The sequence below is a fragment of the Chinchilla lanigera genome, unplaced genomic scaffold, assembly GCF_000276665.1.
Source record: "Chinchilla lanigera isolate Chin_1 unplaced genomic scaffold, ChiLan1.0 scaffold00213, whole genome shotgun sequence".
Lineage (NCBI taxonomy): Eukaryota > Metazoa > Chordata > Mammalia > Rodentia > Chinchillidae > Chinchilla > Chinchilla lanigera.
In genome coordinates, this window is record NW_004955614.1 from 175,607 (window position 1) to 186,483 (window position 10,877).

Genomic DNA, 10,877 nt, shown 5'->3' on the forward strand with positions numbered 1-10,877 from the left:
CTGATGTCTAATGGTTTATTGAAAGAAACAGTCAATGCTTTATTTATTGATTTATTTATTTTTCAAGCGACTTAGATTTAACCATAGGAAGCAAAGTAAATGGAAATCTTACAGTAAAGAAGCATTACATGCCTGTGCCTTTTGCAAACTGAGCTGAGGCAGAGTGGGACTGATGGCTGCCCCTCAGCCTGATCCTTTCCAAACAAAGACATCCACAGTGTTCTAAGGCAATGTCATTAATCCTCAGCAGCAAAACCGCCATTTCCACTGCTGTCTTTTATGTTTGCTGTTTCACAGCCAAAGGCTCCCATATGCCCAGTTCCTTCATGTCCACCAAATCTCCTCTCTCCCCATTTACACCCCAGATCTCACAGCCTTCCTTTGTATGTTTGGCCGCAAGGGAATTCAGTAAGCAGATGGTGCTGGCCCCATAGTTCTGGATGAGTGTGTAAGGGATGACCTCCACAGCTTGGTCTACTGCTCTGTAGGGCCATTGCTCCACACCGTCATGGCCTTGCATTTTTCTGTCAAGGCATGGGCCACAGCCATTGCAGAGGCCCCACCTCCTGGCACCAGCTGAGGGTCAAGGAGAATGTTGTAGCACACTTGCATAGCATCCTGTAAGTTGCACTCTTCTTCCTCTGAAGAGGATGGTACAGGCCTTGGGGTCTTTGCACTCAGTGATGAATGTAAAGTATTCATCTCCAATTTTCTTGATTTCTGGCAGGCCTGCTTCTGTCCCAACATCATCTTCCAGCTCTTCCAGTTGGCTAACTATCTGAACCCCACAGGCTCTAGCTATCTGATTATTGTTTGTCTTCAAACCTCTAAGAATGGCTGTGATATTGGCCCACAAGAGGTAGTGCTGAGCTAAATCTGAAATGCCCTTTTCTCTGATGACAGTGTCGGGCTTCAACTGGATGATGTTCTCACAGAGCTGCTGAATGTACTCTTCTTTCATCTGGAGGATTTGGGCAAAGTCTTCCTCTCATGTAATCTCATTGTCAGTCTGGCTTTCTTCTTTCTTGTATTCCAGAGATGAATCCAGCAACACAATTCGAGGGTTCTCTACGTAGCACTTCATTCGTGCACGGGTCACATCCTTGTTAATCACCATGCCATGTAGGACACACAAGTCTTCAGCGATGCCCCCGGGTAACTTTTCCACCTTTGCATATTCCTTGATGTTGATTTCTTTCTGACTATTTTCCTCAAACTATGTAGTCTTGACAGCATCGAGGGCAATATTACAAGCCAAAGAAGACTACCAGCTGATTGCTTTTGAGGTAGTGGAGCTATTCATGATGTTTAGCATCATATCACAGTTATTGATGTCAGCGGGGTGCTGATTTGCTTTAGAGTGCTGATTATATCATCCAGTGTATTTTGGCAAGCACTGATCACCACTGTTGGGTGCATCTGCTCCTCCAGGAAGTGCTCAGTTCCAGACAACATCTCTTCCTCAAGAATAATTACTGACATGGTCCCATCACCATCCTCTTCACTTGGTGTCTGGTTAATTTCAATCATTGACTTGGCTGCTGGATGCTACATTTGAATCCTTGAAGAATGGTATTGCTATCATTGGTCATCACGATGCCTCCTATTGGATCCAAAAGCATCTTCATCATGGACTTGGGTCCAAAACATGTGCAAATGATATCTGCAATAGTCTTAACAGCATCGATGTTTCCAGATTGAACTGTTCTTCCAGACTCATGCTTTGTATTTTGGCTGAGCACGGGCAAAGGATGGTGGCATGTTATGACAGCACATTGCACAGCTAGGTACCCAGAGCAGAGGGAACCAGCAGAACCAGAGAGAGAGAGACTATTTATTTTTTGACCAATTTTGCATGCCTGTATATGGTAATCTGAACAACTAATATGAAGGCAAAAATATGCAATATAACAACCGTTGTTGAATTCCTATCATCTTTTTAGTGAAAGTCTGTATCATTTATAATGATTTTTTTGTTTTGTTTTCATTTTTTATTTTCTTTAATGGTTTGATTAAGCTTGCATTCTTACATCTGTTAATTTGAGCAACTTCATTGCATGCAAAAATATGTAGTATAACAATGTTAATTCCTATCATTTTGTTCTGAAACCCTGTATCATTCTTATTGTTTTTGCTTTGTTTTGTTTTTGTCTATGTAGTTGGTATTTTACTATTGTTAGTCTTAAAATTATTATTCTGTTTAAAATAAAAAAGAAATAAGGACAAAAAAAAAAAAAGAAATCACCAATAGAATGACAAGACAATCCACAGAGTGGAACATTTTAGCTGACTGTCCCTCAAAGGGCTTAGATCTAGAACATAGAAAGAATTAAAAAAATAAGACCCCCCCCCCACATTCAAAGACTGAATCCAAAAATGGGAATCTATAATGAATACATACTTCTCAGGTGAAAAATACAAATAGGAAATCAGTACATGAAAAAATGTTCAACATTCTTGGTCATTCAAGAGATGCAAATTGAAACAACACTGAGATTCCATCTCACCCCGGTAGGAATGGCTACCATCAAGAAATCAACCAACAACAAATGCTGGAGAGGCTTTGGGGAAAAAGAAACCTTTCTTTACTGGTTCAACCACTATGGAAATCAGTCTTGAGATTCCTCAAAAAATTAGGATAAGAGGTCCCATTTGACCCAGCTATTCCCCTGTGGTTATTTTCCCAGAAGAATAAAAAAAAATCGTATCCCAGCAATATATGTGCACCTATGTTTATAGCAGCACAATTTTGCACAGCAAAATCTGGGAAATAACACAAATGCCCATCAACCGGTGTTAATTCTTTGAAGTATTCCCTGTGCAGGAAGTGGATAAAAAAGATGTGGTTTTTTTATATAATGGAGTATTTTTCAGTTATAAAGAGAGATAAACTCAAGGCTTTTATAGGTAAGTAGATGCAACTAGGGATCACACACATAAGTGAAATAAATCAGACCCACATGTGTAAACACTACATTATCTCCCTAGTGTAACACCCTAAAAGCATAAATAAAATCTGAAAGGTACAAAAGATATTGTGAAATGGAAATAGACAGCTCAGTAGGAAAGTATAACTGGGATGACAGAAAAGAGAAAATAAAGAAAGAAGGAAAGGGAAAAATATATGTACATATACAAAAGATAGCTACTATAAATATACTTCTAATTTCTATTGGCTTATTGAAAGGAACAGTTAATGTTTAATTGTTTGATCAATCTTGCATATCTATAGTTGGTAATCTGAGCAACTACTTTGATGATAACAATAGGTAATAAACAACAATTGTTGATTTCCTAGAATCTTGTTTTGAAATTCTGTAGCATTTTAATACATTTTGTGATTTTATTTTATTCTAAAGAGTGTTTTTGCCTTTGTGTTTGTTCTTTTCTCTTTAAAATAAAGAAAATAAGATGAGATTCCAGTAGTTGTTTCTTTGAAGTATTCCCTGTGCAGTTTGGTTTTTGTTCATGAACTCTCTGCAGATACCTATGTCTTCTTCAAGATTTCCACCTACTTTCTCTTCCAGTAGATTTAGTGTTTCTGTTTTAATATTTAGATCTTTGATCCATTTTGACTTTAGTTAAGTGCATGTTGATAGACATGAGTCTAGTTTTAGTCTTTGATGTGTGGCATGGCAGTTTCTCCAGCACCATTTATTAAAGAGGCTATCTTTTTTCGAGCGAATGTGTTTGGCCCCTCTGTTAAAGATAAGGTGGCTGAGTGTGTTTGTAGTTGTGTCTGAATCCTATGTGCTCCATTGGTCTTTAGGTTTGCCCTTTTTGCCAGTACCATGCTGATTTTATCACAGTAGCTTTGTAGTATAATTTCAGGTCAGGGACTGTGATATCTCCTGCCTTACTTTGTTGTCCAAGATTGCTTTTACTATTCTGCATCTCTTCTGGTTCCAAATGAGGCTTGCACTTCCAGCTGCTGCTCCCCCATTTTGCTCTTATTGCTTTTACTGTCTTTCCTCACCATGAACTGTTACTCTGTGCCATGTGTCACTCTGCCTTGGAGCCAGCCAAATGTGGACTGAAATCCCCACAAACTGTGAGCTAAATAAACCTTTCTTTTCTTAATTTTGTGTGTCAGGTATTTTGTCTTAGCAATGAGAGAAAAGTAACTAAGACAGCAGCCTAAGGTTGTTTATTTGTGCTCTTTCTGTTTTCCTGATGTGAGAATTCACCCGTATATATTTCCCTCCTAGGACTGCTTTGATTGTGTCCCACAGCTTCTGGTAAGTTGTGCCTGCATTTTCATTTGATTGTGCATACTAACTTCTTCTTTAATTTTGTCTGTGACCCATTGGTTGCTCAGGAGAATGTTATTTAATTTTCATGTGTTGATGGAGTTTTTGAATTTCTTTTGTCAATAATTTTCAATTTCATTGCACTACGGTCTGATAGTATGCATGGGATTATTTTAATTCCTTTGCATTTAGTTAAGCATGTTTTATCAGCCTGTATATGGTCTAATTTAGGGAACATCTCTGTGCAGCTGAGAATGTGTATTCTGATGTTGTTGAGTGAAACACTCTGTAAAAGTCTACTAAGTCCACTTGTTCATAAGTTTTGTTCAGTTCTATTATTCCTTTGCTGATTTTTTGCCTAGTTGATCTATCTCCTTGTGATAATGAAATATTAAAGTCCCCCAGTACAACTGTGTTATTGTTTATTTGATTTTTCAAGTCTGTTAAAATTTGCCTTATATACCTGAGCACTCCTGTATTTGGTGCATAAATATTTATGATTGTTTTGTCTTCCTCTTGCAGTTTTCCCCTAGCAAGTATACAGTGACCTTTTTCATCTGTTTTGTTTATTCTTGGTTTGAAGTTCACATTGTCTGCAAACAGAATAGCTACCCCAGCTTTTTCTGGTTTCTTGTCACATGGTGTACTCTTTTCCATCCTTTCAGTTTCAGTCTGTGAATTTCCTTTTGTGCTAAATGTGTTTCTTGTATATCACATATTGTTGGATTTTGTTTCCTGATCCACTCTGCCAGTCTGCTTCTTTTGATTGGTGAATTGAGGCCATTTACATTTATCATTATAACTGATATGTACTGGTTTATATTTATCATGTTATTTTTATGCTGTTGCTTCCCTACTTTTCCCTTCTATTTAACTGCTTGGTCTCTTTGACAATTCCTCTCTATTGCTGTTGTTGAAGTTGTGCTCATTTTTATCTCTGTCTAGACTATCTTACAGTACCCTTGGTAATGTTGGTTTGGTGGTGGTGAATTTCTTCAGTTGTTCTTTGTCGTGGAAGTATCTTATTTCTCCATCAATTTTGAAAGATAGCTTTGCAAAGTACATCAATCTGGGTTGGAAACTCTTTTCTTTCAGAACCTCAAGTACTTCACTGCAAGCTCTTCTTAACTTGATGGTTTGTGTTGAGAAATCTGTTGTAGTTCTGATGGACTTTCCTTTATATGTGATTTGTTTCTTTTCTCTAACAGCTTTTAATATTCTGAGGGTTTTTTTGTTGAATTTTTCAGATGTTGATCACTATATGTCTGGGTGTAGATTTATTTTGATTATGGCTAATTGTAGTTCTATATGCCTCACTTACTGTATGTCAGGTTCTTCCCCTATTTTGGGGAAATTTTCTGCTATTACTTAGCAAATAATCTTTTTATGTTATCCATGTTGACTCTTGCTGTTTGTTGACACCTATTTATCTTATATTATTATTTTTCTTTACCTCATTTTGCAGCTTTTGTATTATTATTTCCTAGTCCCTTGTTATTTTTAAGAGATCTGTCCTTTTTTATTCATTAGCTGCAATGCTATTTTTAAGCTCTGAAAGTCACCCTTCAGTGTTTTTGAGCAGTTCTACCAGCTTTCAGTGGAATTTTAAATTTCCTTGATAACTGTTTGAATCTGCTTCATGCATTCTAATCTTTCCTACAGTGTTCATTCAATGTTTCTATCATTTTCCTATGCTCCTCTACTTTTTATATATGTCTTCTTTAGATATGCTGAGCAATTCAATCATTATTGTTGTCATTTCTTTTTTTTACCTCTGAGATCATTTCTGATCTGATTTCTTCCATGGCCTGTTTGAGTTATATCTTTACTTCTCTTGCTATCATTTCAGAAATTTCAAGTGTGTCAACTCCAAGTTCTTGTCAGTGTCTCCTGGACTTCATATAGATGGTCTGGATGTCTGAGATTGCGTTTTGCTCCTTCATTTTGAAATTTTCACAGCTCCCAAATTTCACTGGGGCTCAGTGTCACTCCCCTGATTGTAGAGAGGCAGGGGGATGGTCACTGTTGCTCTTGAATTTACATGGGAATCATCATTACTCTTGCAATGTTGGAGGGCCAGGAAGCAACTCACCAGGCTCCTGGAATTCTCTAGGGCTCAGCATGACTTCTGTAATGGTGGGGGCTTGGGGCACAGCTTGCAGTTTTCTAAAGCTGTCAAGAGCTCAACCTCATTCCACTTGGCTGTGGGAGTGTGGCACATGGCTCACTTAGCCCCCTGAGGGTGGGGGTGCTTCCCTGGGGGTGGGGTGGTGCACAGCTCACATTGTTTCCTGAATCTCTCTGGGGCTCTACATGACTTTCCAAACTGTGGGAGTGCAGGGAGTGGCTCACAGAGTTTCTTGAAATTGTCCTGGTGCTCAGCATCACTCCCACAATGGTTGGTGTGCAGGGCATGGTTCACTGTGGCCCCTGAATCTGTCCAGAGCTCAGTGTCCCTTCAGTGATAGTGTCAATGTTAGGGTATGTCTCACAGACTTTCCTAAAGCTGTGTGGGGCTCAGCTTTGCTCTCACAATTGTGAGGGTGCAGGGCATGGCTCCCTGAGGTCCCTGAAGCTGTCCAGGACTCAGTATCTCTCCCGTGAGGGTCAATATTAAGTTTGTGGAGGTTTCAGTCCATACTTGATTGGTTCCAAGGCAGGGTGGCACATGGCAGAGGGTAATAGTTTATGGTTATGGAAACCATATGGTTATGGAAAATAGTTATGGAAAAGAGCAAAAGCAGCAAGAATGGGTAAATTATTTAATGAAGCACAAAGATTGTCTATAATTCCTTTTCCTGCTCTCCTGGTTTGGTTGAGAAGGTTAGAGTAGCTGTGTGCCAGGAACAAGGATGCTTGTTTTGGACACAAACAGCAGCAATTTCTACAAGACAGAATAAGGATGTATTCTGTAACTGAGAAGAGCAAAAACTTTCCCAGTTCACAATAGCAAAATGGGAGGCATTGCAAGCCCAGATTTCAAATTATATTAAAAAACAAAATTGATTACAACAGTATGGTTCTAACACAGGAATATGCATGTAGACCAGTGGAAAAGAATAAAGAATAGAACAACAACTACAGGAACATTCAACTATCTGATCCTTAACAAAAAGAACAAAAAACATATGCTTAGGAAAAATAGCTTTTTTTGGTGAATGGTATTGGGAAAACTGACCATTTATATGCAGAATTTGGAATCTATACCCATATGTCTCACAATAGAATATCTCATATTCTAAACTAAAATAAAAACGGTTCAAATATGTATGTATTAAGACAAAAGTTAACTTACTTGGAAATTATGTAAGTAAACCTCTTCAAGTTTGCCTTGCCTAGGCATAGGCAAGGACTCTTCAAAAAGAACTCTACTTGCACAAGAAAAATACATCAAAAACCACCAAATGAAATTATAGCAAATTTCAAAGCTTCTGCAGAACAAAGGATACAATCAACAGAATGAAAACAGAACTTACAGAATGGTAGAAAAATTTTCCAGCTATACCACAGATAGGGAATTAATATCTAGAATATACGAAGAACTCAAAAATAAAACCACTAGCATAAAAGACCCAATCAAAAATGTGCACAAAGGGCTGGGGATTTAGCTCAGCGGCAAAGCGCCTGCCTGGCAAGTGCCAGGTCGTGAGTTTGGTTCCCGGTACCGGAGAAAAACCAAAAAAAAAAAAAAATGTGCACAAAAATGAATATGCACTTCTGAGGGGAAGTACAAATGGTACATAAAGGCATGAAAAAATGTTCAACACCACTGATCACTAGTAAAATGCAAATAAAAACAACACTGAGGTTCTATTTGACTCCAGAAAGAATGGGTATCATGTAAATATTAAATAAAAACAAATGCTGGTAAGGCTGGGTGGGGGAAAGAACCCTCTTTATTATTGCATGGGATGTAAGCTAGTATAACCACTTTGGAAATCTGTGTGGTAATTCCTCCAAAATCTTCTATTTGATCCAGGTATTCCTCTTCTAGGAATCTTCCGCAAAGATTTAAAGATGTCACATTGCAGTAGTACATGCATATTCAATTTTACAGCAAAATTATTCATAATATTTGAATTTCATAAGTGGTCTATATGTCCATCAACAGAAGAATTGATAAGTGAAATGTGTTATTTACACACAATGGTACTTTACTGATATAAAGAAGAATAAATTTAAATCATTTGTAAGAAAACAGATGCCCCTTGAATCCATAATGTTAAGTTAGATAAATCAGTCACATACACTTAAATATTGTATAGTTTCTCTTATTTAACAATCCCAAAGTACAAATAAATCAAATGGCAAAATATAGATAAAGAATAAGAAATAGGGAGATAGATATTTTTTTAAATAGGAAGAGGACTAAGATGTTGGGAGTGGTGTCAGAGATGAAAGAAGAATTAAGTTCTGTCATGTACATGTTCCAACTTCCTGTGATGAATAAATTCATTATTTACCTGCACTAGTAAAAAACTCAATTGCAATAGCTTCAAAAATTTAAAACAGTCAGAAATAAATTTTACCAATGAAATACAATCTTTATGTGGTGAAAAGTGTAAAGCATGAATGAATGAAATTAAAGCAGACAAATAAATGGAAAGGTATCTATGTTTATTGTATGGAAGAATTAATATTCTTAACATGTCCCTACTGCCTGAGGCAATCTACAGGTTCAATGAAATCTCTATCAAAATTCCAGTAAAATTCCCTCATAAAATAGGATAAAAACCCTTAAATTTACATGGAAGTACAAAAACTCTTCAACCAAGGCACTAGAGCAAAAAGAGTCCTATGTGTCTATGTATCTGTCTATGTATCTATCTATCTGTGTATCTATCTATCTATCTATCTATCTATCTATCTATCTATCTCTATATAAAATTTATAAGGAATTCAAACTACTCAGTAACAAGAAAGCAATCCAATAAAAATTTGCATGTAATTGTCATAGACATTTTTAAACATATAGATGATCAAGAGATACATAAAAGATGTTCATTGTCACTAATTGTCAGGCAAATTCAATTAAACCATAATTAAATACTACTAAAATGATGAAAGATAACTAGCGTTTTGAAGTATGCAGAGAAACAAAACTCTTGCACACAAAGGGAATGAAGATGAATACATTTGCTATTGAAAATAGTATGGAGGCAGCACCCTTACTTGTGAGTAAGCAGATCCATGGTAAATGAAAATTGTCACTCTTTAACATGAGAAAGATGACACCCACTGGGGTAATGGTGCTTAGCACTTTGGGGTCAAGCAGAATCATATTGGGTAAATGGCACTTTACTGCAGGTGAGGAAGCAGACTCTCACAGTGGAGGTGTGGTGACTCATGATCAAGAAAACCCACAGTGGATGAATGATGCACTGTCCCCCTGGGCAGCAAGCAGACCTCTGCAAGATGAGTGGCAGCCAGCCCCAAGAACAGAAACAGAGTCACAGCAGAGGAGCAGTGCCATTTCCCCAGGGGAGAAAGCAGATTCATGCCAGAGGAGCAGCACTCCTCTCCCAAGGGAACATGGTAGGAGCATTAGAGGCAAGGAATAACTAACTCACCTAATCTTAGATGTGAACAGTTCCTGGGGAGTTAAATGAGGAACCGACCCCATGACTGAGGACATTAAGTACAACAACCTAATCAAACCCCCTGCTTTGAGCCCACATCCATCAGAGATCAAAGGGCTGATTGCATTCCCCATTTACCAACAGAAGCAAAGAGACACTTTGGCTTGGATGGTAACCACAGTGCAGGGGAACAAAATGGCTTTTAGTGCAAAAAGGGCATCTCAAACTGCGTTGGTCCTATAGCTAGGCATGGTTCCATGACTAGATGTATCCTAACATTGCAAATATTTGAGGGAGACCATTCATTAAATAATACAGGAATTTTTTTCTTTGACTCAATCTTTTTTGATTTTGCTATTTTGTATTATTTTCATCCTTCCTGTCTTGATTTTTTGAAGGTAAATTGAAAATTCTCCTTACCCTTTTTTCTCCTCTTTTAGTTTCTTTTCTCTCCTTTCCCCTTTTTTCCCCCAAATGTTTCTTTTCCTGCTGGTCTTTGCATTTTCTCCTGTTTTTTCTTTTTTCTTATCTCAGTCATTCTTTCCAGTGACTGTTCTCCTTCACTATTAATTTTCTTTACTGCTCAATAGACTTGCCTACCTTACTTTACTCTCTTCATATATCATCAATTAAGGTTTGTTTTTCATTCCCCAGTTCTCTGCTCCTCCACCCAAAATCATGCCTTGGTGCTGCAATTACCCTGATTCCAAAACCAGACAAAGATATATCAAAGAAAAGAAAAGAATAGATCAACCCCTTTCATAAACATATAAGCAAATATTCTCTTCAAATAGAATGTAGTGAATGATACTTTGATACTTCAAATAGAATGTAGTGAATCATCAAAAAGATCATACAGCATGACCAAGCAAGTTTCATCCCATGCATGGCTTAACATGAAAATCAGTAAATGTACATCACACAGGCTGATCAAGAACAAAAATCAGGCGGTTTAGGGTACAGGCATGATTCGGACACAAACTGCAGGGTCTACAGTTTGTGAATCACCTAAATCTATGTCTCCACTCAGTTCAGGACTCATACAGGA

General features: G+C 37.6%; 1 pseudogene; it reads right to left on the reverse strand.

Annotated features, from left to right (window-relative positions):
* Window positions 1–124: 124 nt before the first annotated feature.
* LOC102030024 lies at window positions 125–9,531 on the reverse strand (annotated as a pseudogene).
* Between the last annotated feature and the right edge of the window lie 1,346 nt (window positions 9,532–10,877).